Source organism: Aethalodelphis obliquidens, unplaced genomic scaffold, assembly GCF_003676395.1.
Source record: "Aethalodelphis obliquidens isolate GAN/ISIS:26980383/991018 unplaced genomic scaffold, ASM367639v1 scaffold4, whole genome shotgun sequence".
NCBI classification, from domain to species: Eukaryota; Metazoa; Chordata; class Mammalia; order Artiodactyla; family Delphinidae; genus Aethalodelphis; species Aethalodelphis obliquidens.
This window is the reverse complement of record NW_020837948.1, coordinates 64,747,190-64,762,950: the sequence shown is the minus strand read 5'-3', so window position 1 is coordinate 64,762,950 and position 15,761 is coordinate 64,747,190.

Genomic DNA, 15,761 nt, shown 5'->3' with positions numbered 1-15,761 from the left:
ATGGCGGGGAAAACTCTTGACTCAGTGACAGAGCTGTCGCCCTTGGCTCTCACTGCCATGACCTTTGTAAGAGTTTCAACACAATTTAGATCTTTAAGGTCTCTTTCTTCCAACCATTGTTAGTGTGACTGGGAGAGATTTTGCCGGGCTAATGTGATTTTCAGGTATTTGGTGTGGAGGCCCCGCAGCCCGACCTGGATAATGAAGAGTTCCTCTCCCTGGCAGTCCAGGCAGCTTATCATCTGCTCATGATGCGTGGCCACTGATGAAGATGGAATGGCCGGGCCGGCGATGTTATTAACGCCAGCGCCGCATCTGTGAGCATCTGCGAGCATCTGCAAGTGAAACAGAATGAGATAACCTTCACTTAGGCCCACGAGGACAGTGAAAGCCAGCGTGCTGCTTGGCTGGGAGCCAGCAGCGGGCCTGTTGTCAGAGTAAAGAAATTCATTAGAGGAGAGCTTGTACCAAGGACTGAAGAGAAAAAGGAAGAGGGAGTGGGTGTTAATGGAGGGACAGCAAATTAAAACTTTGTCCCTTGCTCCAGCATGCACTTAGGTCCCTGATTCTCGAGGAGCTGTATGACGTAGAGGCCCTAGAGGGGCTTGTGAATGCCTGTGATCACCCAGACATACCACACCGCTCCCAAGACGTGGGCCTTATTTACTTTCTAGAGTCAGAAGGGAGGGCTGCCAGGACACCTCTGTGTAGATGGAAGAATTCTGAATAGGAGGAAATGCTGCCAACAGGCGATGAAGGTCCCTAAAGTCCAGAACAGATAGTAAAATGGTAGTCTGCGACCTAGATGTTAGATACCTGGTACAGAGTTTGCAAATTTAAAGGGGCAAGGCAGGTCACATAAGCTGAAGTGGGCCAGGAGCATGTGGCAATAGGAAGAGGTGGAGACCACTGCAGCCTGGGAGCCCCATGCCCCATTTAAAGGAGGCAGTCACTCTGGGCACCAGCCTTTGTTTTGATGAGGAAATCCATGTCCTTGTTTCTAGGTCTCTGAGGTTTCTAGATGTGGATATTTTAAAAATTTACAGAACCTCCCAATTTAAAAACATTTAACTTAAATTTCTAAAAGAATTATTTTAAATATTTTTTTTTAAAGAGGAAAGAAAAATAAAACACTAGGCTGATAAAACCCATGGCCTGTGGGTCTCTGTAGTAAGCAGAATAATCCCCCCACAAAGATATCTATGTCCTAATTCTCAGGATCTGTGAATGTGTTATGTTACCTGGCAAAGGAGAATTAAGGTTGCAGATGGAATTAAGTTGCTAATCAGCTGACTGTGAGATGGGGAGATTAGCTTGGATTATCCTGGTGGTCTCAACGTGATCACAGTTGCCCTTAAAAGTGGACAGAGGAGGCTGAAGAGTCAGTGTCAGAGTGATAAGATATGAGAATGAATCAGTGCAGTGTTGCTGCTTTGAAGATGGAACAGGGCCACTAGGCAAAGAGTGTGGGTGGCCTCTGGAAGGTGGAAAGGTCGAGAAAACAGATCCTCCCCTAGAGCCTCCAGAAAGGAAATCAGTCCTGATGACCCTTGATTTTAGCCCAATAAGACCCATTTCAGATGTCTCAACTAAGGAACTGTAAGATGAGAAATTTATGTTGTCTAAGCCACCAAATTTGTGGAAATTTGTTACAGCAGCAAAAGGAAACTAATACAGCCTCTATTTTCAAACTCCAATCTAGAGATTGAATGGGAGAAAGGTAAGTACAGTGAAAGTGGAGAAACACTGTGGACCTCTGTTTGCTCTTTTATTTATTTATTTTTAACATCTTTATTGGAGTATAATTGCTTTACAATGGTGTGTTAGTATCTGCTGTATAACAAAGTGAATCAGCTATACATATACATATGTCCCCATATCTCTTCCCTCTTGCGTCTCCCTCCCTCCCACCCTCCCTATCCCACCCCTCTAGGTGGTCACAAAGCACTGAGCTGATCTCCCTGTGCTATGAGGCTGCTTCCCACTAGCTATCTACTTTACGTTTGGTAGTGTATCTATGTCCATGCCACTCTCTCACTTTGTCCCAGATTACCCTTCCCCCTCCCTGAATCCTCAAATCCATTCTCTAGTAGGTCTATGTCATTATTCCCGTCTTGCCCCTAGGTTCTTCATGACCAATTTTTTTTGTTAGATTCCATATATATGTGCTAGCATATGGTATTTGTTTTTCTCTTTCTGACTTACTTCACTCTGTATGACAGACTCTGGGTCCATCCACCTCACTACAAATAACTCAATTTCATTTCTTTTTATGGCTGAGTAATATTCCATTGTATATATGTGCCACATCTTCTTTACCCATTCATCTGTTGATGGACACTTAGGTTGCTTCCATGTCCTGGCTATTGTAAATAGAGCTGCAATGACCATTTTGGTACATGACTCTTTTGAATTATGGTTTTCTCAGGGTATATGCCCAGTAGTGAAATTGCTGGGTCATATGGTAGTTCTATTCTTAGTTTTTTGAGGAACCTCCATACTGTTCTCCACAGTGGCTGTTATCAATTTACATTCCCACCGGCAGTGCAAGAGTGTTCCCTTTTCTCCACACCCTCTCCAGCATTTATTGTTTCTAGATTTTTTGATGATGGCCATTCTGACTGGTGTGAGATGATATCTCATTGTAGTTTTGATTTGCATTTCTCTAATGATTAGTGATGTTGAGCATTCTTTCATGTGTTTGTTGACAATCTGTATATCTTCTTTGGAGAAATGTCTATTTAGGTCTTCTGCCCATTTTTGGATTGGGTTGTTTGTTTCTTTGATATTGAGCTGCGTGAGCTGCTTGTAAATTTTGGAGATTAATCTTTTGTCAGTTGCTTCATTTGCAAATATTTTCTCCTATTCTGAGGGTTGTCTTTTCACCTTATTTATGGTTTCCTTTGCTGTGCAAAAGCTTTGAAGTTTCATTAGGTCCCATTTGTTTATTTTTGTTTTTATTTCCATTTCTCTAGGAGGTGGGTCAAAAAGGATCTTGCTGTGATTTATGTCATAGAGTGTTCTGCCTATGTTATCCTCTTAGAGTTTTATAGTGTCTGGCCTTAAATTTAGATCTTTAATCCATTTTGAGTTTATTTTTGGGTCTGGTGTTAGGGATTGTTCTAATTTCATTCTTTTACATGTAGCTGTCCAGTTTTCCCAGCACCACTTATTGAAGAGGCTGTCTTTTCTCCACTGTACATTCTTCCCTCCTTTATCAAAGATAAGGTGACCATATGTGCATGGGTTTATCTCTGGGCTTTCTATACTGTTCCATTGATCTATATTTCTGTCTTTGTGCCAGTACCATATTGTCTTGATTACTGTAGCTTTGTAGTATAGTCTGAAGTCAAGGAGCCTGATTCCTCCAGCTCCGTTTTTCTTTCTCAAGATTGCTTTGGCTATTTGGGGTCTTTTGTGTTTCCATACAAATTGTGAATTTTTTTGTTCTAGTTCTGTGAAAAATGCCATGGGTAGTTTGATAGGGATTGCATTGAATCTGTAGATTGCTTTGGGTAGGATAGTCATTTTCACAATGTTGATTCTTCCAATCCAAGAACATGGTATATGTCTCCATCTATTTGTATCATCTTTAATTTCTTTCATCAGTGTCTTATAATTTTCTGCATACAGGTCTTTTGTCTCCTTAGGTAGGTTTATTCCTAGATATTTTATTCTTTTTGTTGCAATGGTAAATGGGAGTGTTTTCTTAATTTCACTTTCAGATGTTTCATCATTAGTGTATAGGAATGCCAGAGATCTCTGTGCATTAATTTTGTATCCAGCTACTTTACCAAATTCATTGATTAGCTCTAGTAGTTTTCTGGTAGCATCTTTAGGATTCTCTATGTATAGTATCATGTCATCTGCAAACAGTGACTGCTTTACTTCTTTTCCAATTTGGATTCCTTTTACTTCTTTTCTTCTTTGATTGCTGTGGCTAAAACTTCAAAACTATGAAAAAAAAAAAACTATGTTGAATAATAGTGGTGAATGTGAGCACATTTGTCTTGTTCCTGATCTCAGTGGAAATGCTTTCAGTTTTTCACCACTGAGGACGATGTTGGCTGTGGGTTTGTCATATATGGCCTTTATTTTGTTGAGGTAAGTTCCCTCTATGCCTACTTTCTGGAGGGTTTTTATCATAAATTGTGTTGAATTTTGTCGAAAGCTTTCTCTGCATCTATTGAGATGATCATATGTTTTTTCTCCTTCAGTCTGTTAATATGGTGTATCACATTGATTGATTTGCGTATATTGAAGAATCCTTGCATTCCTGGGATAAACCCCACTTGATCATGGTGTATGATCCTTTTAATGTGCTGTTGGATTCTGTTTGCTAGTATTTTGTTGAGGATTTTTGCATCTATGTTCATCAGTGATATTGGCCTGTAGTTTTCTTTCTTTGTGACATCTTTGTCTGGTTTTGGTATCAGGTTGATGGTGGCCTCATAGAATGAGTTTGGGAGTGTTCCTCCCTCAGCTATATTTTGGAAGAGTTTGAGAAGGATAGGTGTTAGCTCTTCTCTAAATGTTGGATAGAATTCACCTGTGAAGCCATCTGGTAATGGGCTTTCGTTTGTTGGAAGATTTTTAATCACAGTTTCAATTTCAGTGCTTGTTATTGGTCTGTTCATATTTTCTATTTCTTCATGGTTCAGTTTCAGAATGTTGTGCATTTCTAAGAATTTGTCCATTTCTTCCCGGTTGTCCATTTTATTGGCATAGAGTTGCTTGTAGTAATCTCTCATGATCCTTTGTATTTCTGCAGTGTCATTTTTTACTGCTCCTTTTCATTTCTAATTCTATTGAGTCATCTCCCTTTGTTTTTTTTTTTTTTGATGAGTCTGGCTAATGGTTTATCAATTTTGTTTATCTTCTCAAAGAACCAGCTTTTAGTTTTATTGATTTTTCTATCATTTCCTTCATTTCTTTTTCATTTATTTCTGATCTGATCTTTATGATTTCTTTCCTTCTGCTAAATTTGGGGGGTTTTTGTTCTGCTTTCTCTAATTGCTTTAGGTGTAAGGTTAGGTTATTTGAGATGTTTCTTAAGGTAGGATTGTATAGCCATAAACTTCTCTCCTAGAACTGCTTTTGTTGCATCCCATAGGTTTTGGGTCATTGTGTTTTCATTGTCATTTGTTTCTAGGTATTTTTTGATTTCCTCCTTGTTTTCTTCAGTGATCTCTTGGTTATTAAGTAGTGTATTATTTAGCCTCCATGTGTTTGTATTTTTTACAGATTTTTTTCCTGTAATTGATACCTAGTCTCATAGCATTGTGGTCGGAAAAGATACTTGGAGATGTTCCATGAGCACTTGAGAAGAAAGTGTATTCTGTCGTTTTTGGATGGAATGTCCTCTAAATATCAATTAAGTCCATCTTGTTTAATGTATCATTTAAAGCTTGTGTTTCCTTATTTATTTTCATTCTGGCTGATCTGTCCATTTTGAAAGTGGGGTGTTAAAGTCTCCTACTCTGATTGTGTTACTGTCGATTTCCCCTTTTATGGCTGTTAGTATTTGCCTTATGTATTGAGGTGCTCCTATGTTGGGTGCATAAATATTTACAATTGTTATATCTTCTTCTTGGATTGATTCCTTGATCATTATGTAGTGTCCTTGTCTCTTGTAATAGTCTTTGTTTTAAAGTCTATTTTGTCTGATATGAGAATTGCTACCCCAGCTTTCTTTTGATTTCCACTTGCATGGAATATCTTTTTCCATCCCCTCACTTTCAGTCTGTATATGTCCCTAGGTCTGAAGTGGGTCTCTTGTAGACAGCATACATATGGGTCTTGTTTTTGTATCCATTCAGCCAGTCTATGTCTTTTGTTGGGAGCATTTAATCCATTTACCTTTAAGGTAATTATCGATATGTATGTTCCTATTCCCATTTTCTTAATTGTTTTGGGTTTTTATTGTAGGTCTTTTCTTTCTCTTGTGTTTCCTGCCTAGAGAAGTTCCTTTAGCATTTGTTGTAAAGCTGGTTTGGTGGTGCTGAATTCTCTTAGCTTTTGCTTGTCTGTAAAGCTTTTAATTTCTTGGTCAAATCTGAATGAGATCCTTGCTTGGTAGAGTAATCTTTGTTGTAGGTTTTTCTCCTTCATCACTTTAAATATGTCCTGCCACTCCCTTCTGGCTTGCAGAGTTTCTGCTGAAAGATCAGCTGTTAACCTTATGGGGATTCCCTTGTGTGTCATTTGTTGTTTTTCCCTTGCTGCTTTTAATATTTTTTCTTTATATTTAATTTTTGATAGTTTGATTAATATGTGTATTGGCATGTTTCTCCTTGGATTAGCCTGTATGGGACTCTCTGTGCTTCTTGGACTTGATTAACTATTTCCTTTCCCATATTAGGGAAGTTTCCAACTATAATCTCTCCAACTATTTTCTCAGTCCCTTTCTCTCTTCTTCTTCTGTGACCCCTATAATTTGAATGTTGGTGCATTTAATGTTGTGCCAGAGGTCTCTGAGTCTGTCTTCAATTCCTTTCATCCTTTTTTCTTTACTCTGCTCTGCAGTAGTTATTTCTACTATTTTATCTTCCAGGTCACTTATCCGTTCTTATACCTCAGTTATTCTGCTATTGATCCCTTCGAGAGAATTTTAAATTTCATTTATTGTGTTGTTCATCACTGTTTCTTTGCTCTTTAGTTTTTCTAGGTCCTTGTTAAACGTTTCTTGTATTTTCTCCATTCTATTTCTAAGATTTTGGATCATCTTTACTGTCATTATTCGGAATTATTTTTCAGGTAGACTGCCTCTTTCCTCCTCATTTGTTAGGTCTGGTGGGTTTTTATCTTGCTCCTTCATCTGCTGTGTGTTTCTCTGTCTTCTCATTTTGCTTAACTTACTGTGTTTGGGGTCTCCTTTTCACAGGCTGCAGGTTCGTAGTTTCCGTTGTTTTTGGTATTTGTCCCCAGTAGCTAAGGTTGGTTCAGTGGGTTGTGTAGGCTTCCTGGTGGAGGGGACTAGTGCCTGTGTTCTGGTGGATGAGGCTGGATCTTGTCTTTTTGGTGGGCAGGTCCACGTCTGGTGGTGTGTTTTGGGGTGTCTGTGGACTTATTATGATTTTAGGCAGCCTCTCTGCTAATGGGTGGGGTTGTGTTCCTGTCTTGCTAGTTGTTTGGCATAGGGTGTCCAGCACTGTAGCTTGCTGGTCGTTGAGTGGAGCTGGGTCTTGGCTTTGAGATGGAGATCTCTTGGAGATTTTCGCCGTTTGATATTATGTGGAGCTGGGAGGTCTCTTGTGGACCAATGTCCTGAACTTGGCCCTCCCACCTCAGAGGCACAGCCCTCATGCCTGGCTGGAGCACCAAGAGCCTGTCATCCCCCAGCTCAGAATAAAAGGGAGAAAAAGAAAGAAAGAAAGAAGAAGATAAAACAAAATAAAGTTATTAAAATAAAATTTTTAAAAAAAATTTTTTTAAAAAGTAAAAGAAACAAAAACGTCCAGGCAGAACCCTAGGACAAATGTTAAAAGGAAAGCTATACAGACAAAATCACACACAGAAGCATACACATACACACTCAGAAAAAGAGAAAAAAAAATGTATATCGTTTCTCCCAAAGTCCACCCCCTCAATTTGCGATCATTCGTTGTCTCTTCAGGTATTCCACAGGTGCAGGGTACATTAAGTTGATTGTGGAGATTTAATCCACTGCTTCTGAGGCTGCTGAGAGAGATTTCCCTTTCTCTTCTTTGTTCGCACAGCTCCCGGGGTTCAGCTTTGGATTTGGCCCCGCCTCTGCGTGTAGGTCTCCTGAGGGCGTCTGTTCTTTGCTCAGACAGGACGGGGTTAAAGGAGCAGCTGATTCAGGGGTTCTGGCTCACTAAAGCCATAAAGAGGGAGGGGCACGGAGCGCAGGGCGAGCCTGTGGCAGCAGAGGCCGTTGTGACGTTGCACCAGCCTGAGGCGCGCCATGTGTTCTCCCGGGGGAGTTGTCCCTGGATCACGCGACCCTGGCAGTGGCGGGCTGCAGCAGCTCCTGGGAGGGGAGGTGTGGATAGTGAGCTATGCTTGCACACAGGCTTCTTGGTGGCGGCAGCAGCAGTCTTAAAGTCTCATGCCCGTCTCTGGGTTCCGCGATTTTAGCAGTGGCTCGCGCCCATCTCTGGAGCTCCTTTAAGCAGAGCTATTAATCCCCTCTCCTCGCGCATCGGGAAACAAAGAGGAAAGAAAAAGTCTCTTGTCTCTTCGGCAGGTCCAGACTTTTTCCCGGACTCCCTCCCGGCTAGCCGTGGCGCACTATCCCCCTGCAGGCTGTGTTCACGCCGCCAACCCCAGTCCTCTCCCTGCGATCTGACCGAAGCCAGAGCCTCAGCTCCCAGCCCCGCCTGCCCCAGCAGGTGAGCAGACAAGCCTCTTGGGCTGGTGAGTGCTGGTCGGCACTGATCCTCTGTGCAGGAATCTCTTCGCTTTTCCCTCCGCACCCCTGTTGCTGTGCTCTCCTCTGCGGCCCCGAAGCTTCCCCTCCACCACCCGCAGTCTCTGCCCGCGAAGGGGCTTCCTAGTGTGTGGAAACCTTTCCTCCTTCACGGCTCCCTCCCACTGGTGCAGGTCCCGTCCCTATTCTTTTGTCTCTGTTTATTCTTTTTTCTTTTGCCCTACCCAGGTACGTGGGGAGTTTCTTGCCTTTTGGGAGGTCTGAGGTCTTCTGCCAGCGTTCAGTAGGTGTTCTGTAGGAGTTGTTCCACGTGTAGATGTAATTTTGATGTATTTGTGGGGAGGAAGGTGATCTCCACGTCTTACTCTTCCACCATCTTGAAGCTACTCCCTGTTTGCTCTTTTTAATGGTGAGAGATAGATGGAGAGAATGAATGCTAGGCTTGGCTGCTTGAATTCCTTAGTGTCCATTTTGATAAAAATTCCTGCACCAGATGCATCTGATCTTTTAATTCTGAGACATCCAGCTGTGTCCTAGAGGCAGTTTTGGAGCAATGATCCAGGGGCTTTCTAGGTCAGTATACCTAGTTTACCATGGCAGAGACCCTCAGAGCCTGCCAGTAATCTGTGGGATCAGCTGTACTTCTCGGTCTCCCTTGTAGCTGGGTTGGGACCACATGGCCAATGAGATGCGTACAGAAGTGACATAGGCTATTTCCAGGCCTGGCCCTTCAGTAAAACCATTATCTTTAGCTCCTCTCTCTTTTCCCTCCCATGGTGACCCTGGAGGCCATGTGTTCCAAATGATTTAGCTACAAGGTAGCAGAGCCTGTCCCACCTGTGTCACGAGGAAGAAATAAACTTTCGTTTTGTTGAACCACTAAGATTGTCTATGGCAATATTACTTACTCATCCGTTACTAAATCCAAAATGGAGAAAGCAAGATAGGGGAGTGAATGTGGAAAGATAAGTGAGTTGGAACCCAGGAGAGATGTGTGATGGTTTAGTTGTGCCATGTTTTTCCAAGTGTGATCTGTAGACCACTAATGGGAACTGAGCACATGTAAGCGATAAACAGAAGAACACTAAAAATTTTAGTAGGCAAGCATTTATTTGACTATGTATTAGAAAAAAATTTTACCTGGCATGTATGTCTACCCTGTAATTTCATAGATATTTTTTGCTTAGTATTCAATTAGAAGTAGACTTAGAAAAACATTAAATAACAAATACACAAGTGGTACATAGGGATGGAATAAAAATGTGAAGGTGGCAATAACTAAAATTTAGGGACCATGAAAATAGGCCATACGAAAATAAAGGAGGCTTGGAGTATATCTCTGAAAAGAATAGATAGCTGTCATGGCTTTTGCTATGGGAAAGTCATATAATTAGCTCTAAAATCCTGGGAATTAAGGGGGACCTAAAATGATCAGCTCCTTGTTGCCTTTATAATGATGTCCAGCTTCTTCAGCCCGGCATCCAAGACCTTCTAGATGTCTAGCATCTAACAGTAACTTGACTTGCCGGTTTAATTTCTATTGGCCACTGTACAGCTTAATTCCACTCAACTTGTAAGCCACAGCTCAAATCCCATCCTCCATGAAACTTTACCTTATTGCCCCCCCCCCCAACCCCAATAAAAATGATCTCACCCTCTTGAAAAGCCTTAGAGCACCTACTCCTGGTACCAACCGGACACACAATCCTGAAGTCGAGTTATTTGTATGAGCATCTTGCCTTCCATTTAAATTATAAGCTCCTGGACAAGACTGATCCTGTTCTTACAATATTTCTTTGAATCTTTCATACTTCCTGATAATTTTCAGTAACACACAATAAACATGTTTGTTGTAACTTTTTGTTGTAAAGCATCTGTTTCTCATGCTTCAGAGCTTTTCAAAGCACAAGCCAAGAATTGCAAGATATAATAGCATCGAGCTGTCCTATGACATGAGGATAATTTAATGAGCTTTCTGTTTGAAGAAACTTCTAGGCTCTAAGGAAGATATCTATTGGGAGTGTCATGAGGTTTGCTGTTACCTGGTTTATTATAATGGTCATGTTGGTGAAATGTTTTCAGGCAGGATGTTAAAGTAATGATAGCTGCTGAAGCAAGCAGACTTCAAAATTAAATAATAGAATTTGATTTCCCACTTATATAATAATAAAAGCAAGTCAGCTTTCCTCAACATGGTTATCCAGAAACCAAGGCTCCTTTCATTGTATGGCTCAGCCATTCTCTAAGCTGTGTCATCATTTGCATCCCACTGGCAGAAGATAAAGGAGAATGTGAAGTGGGTATTCCCACTTTTAAAAGACTCTGATTAGTAAATGAGATATGTGATTCCACCTCACAGTCCATGGGTGAAAACTAGTCACACGGTCACATCTAGATGTCAAGGGTCCAGGAAATGTGATCCCTTGATGCTTCTGATCACAATTTAAAATTATGGATTGGAGAGCGTGAACTCTGCGTGGATGGATGCGTATCTCTGGCACACAGCTAGGTGAGCGCACCAGCTGCCTTCCAAGTTTAGCCACCACTTCATTTGATTTACAAGGAAATGTGGAAGAGTTTGTGAAATAATGGGAACAACGAGGAAAACAGTGGAATAAGATAACCTGAGAAATAGTGAAACAGAAGCAAAGCCCATGTAGGTCCCTAATCGATTGTCTTCATCTTTTGAGGAGATGAAGAGAGGCTAGCACAGGTGCCGGAGCCTAGGTATGCTGAATTCTGGAATGGGGAAGCATGGGTGGAGGGTGGCTCTCCTGACCTGCGTGCTTCTAAGAGTTGCTTTGGAATACCAGCCAGGTGGAGGAGTCAAGTTGCCAGGCGCTTCCATCTGGACTCCTGGCCAGTTTATGCTGTTTCCTCGACTACTGGATGTCAGAGAGAAGAACCCATAGGGCTGGCTTTTAGGTAGAACACTTCTTTATTTCACTTGTTCTCTTATTTGAACTTTATAATAATTTGGTGTAATAGAGAATATTACCATTTAATAGGCTAGAAAAATGTGTCATGGAAATGCCCCAAGCTCCCACATGAGTGTCTGAGTCAGGACTAGACCCTTAATCTTCTGACTCTAGATTCAAGGCCCGTTTCATTGCATCGCAATCTCCCCTCGGGTAAATAGTTGGCTTTAGGTTAAAAGGAGAAAGAAGTAGGTCAATTCTGTCCTTCAGTCTTCCAGGTTCTTTTTTCTATGAACTTTTGCCCTCTCAGTTTCCTAATTTCAATCCAAACTTGCTCTGATCTCCTTGGTTGTGCTAACTGGTACCTTTCCTAGAGGCACTGGCATCTTTTTCTAGGCTAAATAGAAAGAGATGTGGCTCTATCAGTGGCATCCCGTGGGAGGAATCAGTGAGCATGAGGGCCTGTTGCAGCACCTGTGAAACACAGTCACATGCTCCATAAAGCAGTCCCAGCTTCAGCCAGCATCGCCATAACCATCGCTTCTTGCCAGAGCATAAATCATACAAATCAGATTTTACAGCTGTGAAGGCTTTTAGAAATCACCCAATCTAGCTACTTATGTTTGGGTAATAAATAGATGAGTACTTGAAAAAATGCTCACTCCCACTAGTGATCAGAGCAATGCAATTAAAACAAGAAAACAGGGCTTCCCTGGTGGCGCAGTGGTTGATAGTCCGCCTGCCGATACAGGGGACACGGGTTCGTGCCCCGGTCCGGGAAGATCCCACATTCCGTGGAGCGGCTGGGCCTGTGAGCCATGGCCACTGAGCCTGCGCGTCCGGAGCCTGTGCTCCGCAATGGGTGAGGCCACGACAGTGAGCGGCCCGCCTACCGCAAAAAAACAACAAAACAAAACAAGAAAATAAAGTTTTCCTCTGTCAGGCTGGCAAGAACAAAACCATATTCAGTGTTAGCAGGGAGGTGGGAAAATTGTCTCTCTCTTATACTGTTGGATGAGTATGGCTTGGTAACAACCTTTTGGGGGCAGTCTGGCACATTTCAAAGCAAAACTTGAAATAATAAAAAATTAAAAAGCCATTTAAAAGGCAAGAATTTAAATAGCAAAATATTTAAAGGCAAAAATTAGATGGACATAGCAATTTCAAGTGCAAGAATGCCTATATCTATGGAGGTGCACAAAATTAGGTGTTCATGAATGATGATTGTGATTATGAAAAAATGGAGAACACCTAAATGTATCTCCATAGAGGAAGTGCTAAATGAATTATAGAAAATCTATGTTGTTTTATTGTGGAATTTTGTGTAGCTTTTAAATAGAATGAATTAGAAATATAAAATGGTACAGCTACTTTGGAAAATACTTGGCAGTTCCTCAGAAAGTTAAACAGAGTTGCCTGAGATCTAGCAGGATATAACCAAGAGTATTAAAAACCTATGTCCACACAAAAACTTGTACACAAATGTTCATGATAGCCAACAAGTGGAAACTACCCAAATGTCCATCAGCTAATGAATGGACAAGCAAAAGGTGGTATATCCGTACAATGGAATGTTATTCAGGCATATACAGAAATGATGCACTGATTCATGCTATAGTGTGGGTGAACTCTGAAAACATTATGCTAAGTGAAAAAACCGGACGCAAAAGGCCATGGATTGTATGATTCTATTCATATGAAATGTCCTGAAGGGGCAAATCCATAGAGACAAAATTATATGGATAGTTTCCAGGGACTGGGGAGAGGGAAACAATGGGAGGTGACTGCTAATGAATACAGATAGAGTTTCTTAGGGCAGTGATGAAAATATTCTAGAATTAGATAGTGGTGATGGTTACACAACTTTGTGAACAATTTACTAAAAACCAGAGTTGTAAACTTTAAAAGTGTTAATTTTATGATATGTGAACTATATCTCAAAAAGAAAACGAGAGATCTGTTTGTCTGAAATAGAGGGTGTCCCTGATACATTGTAGGATTCAAGAACAAGTTGTTGAACAATATATAGTTCATTTTTTTATTGGAGCATAGTTGATTTACAATGTTGTGTTAGTTTCAGGTGTACAGCAAAGTGATTCAGTTGTGTGTGTGTATTTATATATATATATTCTTTTTAATTTTTAAAAATTTAAAAAAATTTTTTAACATCTTTATTGGAGTATAATTGCTTTACAATGGTGTGTTAGTTTCTGCTTTATAACAAAGTGAATCAGTTATACATATACATATGTCCCCATATGTCTTACCTCTTGCATCTCCCTCCCTCCCACCCTCCTTATCCCACCCCTCTAGGTGGTCACAAAGCACGGAGCTGATCTCCCTGTGCTATGCAGCTGCTTCCCACTAGCTATCTATTTTACGTTTGGTAGTGTATATATGTCCATGCCACTCTCTCACTTTGTCCCAGCTTACCCTTCCCCCTCCCCGAATCCTCAAGTCCATTCTCTAGTAGGTCTGCATCTTTATTCCCGTCTTGCCCCTAGGTTCTTCATGACCATTTTTTTTTTTAGATTCCATTATATATTCTTTTTTAGATTCTTTTCCCTTATATGTTATTACAAAATATTGAGTATAGCTCCCTGTGCTATACAGTGGGTCTTGTTGGTTGTCTATTTTATATGCAGTAGTGTCTATATGTTAATCTCAAACTCCAAGTTTATCCCTCCCCCCTTCTCCTTTGGTAACCATAAGTTTTTTTCTATGTCTGTGGATCTTATATAGATTATTTTTATCACATAACAAAACAAACTCTATCAATTATGGTCCAACCAGAAAAATAAAAAGTCCTATAAATATTTAAAAGGAAGAGAATTTAATGCAGGGAATTGATTACAAAGGTGAAAAGCACCCCTACATTGGAGAGGCAGGCCAAGGAGGCAGTATCACCAGAGTCACTTAAGTACATGGTGGGTCTGTCTCGTGGGAGCTGAAGCCATGGAGAAGTTGTAGCCATTACAGAGATGCCACAAGAAGCAGGGTGAGGCAGAGAAATAGCTTCGCCTTCTCTTCTCTTCCTACCATCCAATCTTGCCTTATCATAACCTATTGGTCATATCTACTCAGAAGCCAGGGGGAAAGAGAGCCTGAGAAATGTAGTTCCCTGAAGTACAGAATAGAGCAGAAGAGCTCAGAGAGTGGCTATGAAAGGAAACAGGCTGTTGACCTACACACTCTATCCCTTTTGCAACCTGGCATCCATTCTCATCTGCCTGACATGAAGCATGTGTCATATAAGCCAAAAATGTTCTCACCCTCTCAACAAGGGGAGACCCAAAGTCCCTTCATTGTCATTATCCACTTCAAGTGCATAACTTCTGGTTGATATGATCCTTCCCAAAGGTCTGGATGTGGCGTCTCATAGTCTGGTGGTCTACTGATGTAGTTGTAAACTTAAACACCTCTGACACTTAGTGTAAAAAATAAGAAAAGAGAACAGAAAAAAGGGGAAAAAAATGGAACAATAGAAATATACAAAATATTCACAGCTGCTAAAGCTATCATTTCTGTCACTGGTCATGAGACACAGTTGACGTTTATCTCTTCCTCCTTCCTCCACCCATTCCCTGTCACTTGGCTGTTAGCCAGCGTTCCACTTGGTTGGGGTTCTTGACCCACTGGGGTGACTAAAATCAATTCCTGGAGGCTCTGGGTCTTTAGTGGCTATGCCTTTCTTGGTTCGCTCTATTCTTCTATTGATTTTTATTTGGAAGTAATAAGAGGCACCTAAGATTATCCCTGGGCTCCAACGATGGCCTCTTTGCCTCCACTGTGTAGTAGCAACCCAATTTCCCCTTGATAATGAAAATCAACCCCCTTCTCTGTTGATCCAGTAACATGCGGAAATCCCACTAGCTAGCTGGCAGTCTCCCCTTCCTCTTCCCTGTGGAAGCAATCATCCCTTGGGAACACCTCCAAGATTGCAGGGACAGTAAGCAAATCTTTGAGAATGGGTATCATAGTGAATGGGGCCATTCTTCATCTCTTGGTCCCCAGACCCGTGTGTTCTGACTGAAGAAGAAAGAGCACTGACCATTTATTTGAGTTTAAAGCATGTATTGCATCCTATAAGACAGTACCCAGCCTCACAGGGTGTGATCTCCCATCTGGTACTGTGACGGGGGTCTGTAACAAGCCATTTTATCAGGCCAGCTACTGCAGGGCAATTGAGGTATGTGTCAAGGCCAGTGAATTCCATGGGTGTGAAGCCATTGCTGTACCCCCTTCACTATAAGATGTATTCCTTGCTCAGAATGTCGTGTGAAATACCATCACGATAAATGAGGCATTCCCTAAATCCGTGGACAATGGTACTGACAGAAATATGCAAAGTTCATTATAGCAGGGAAGTTTGGGCATCTTGATGTAATTGAATGTAAGCAGTTGAATCCAAGGCTAAGTCAACCAGTCAAGGAAACTGTTGAAGCTATTTC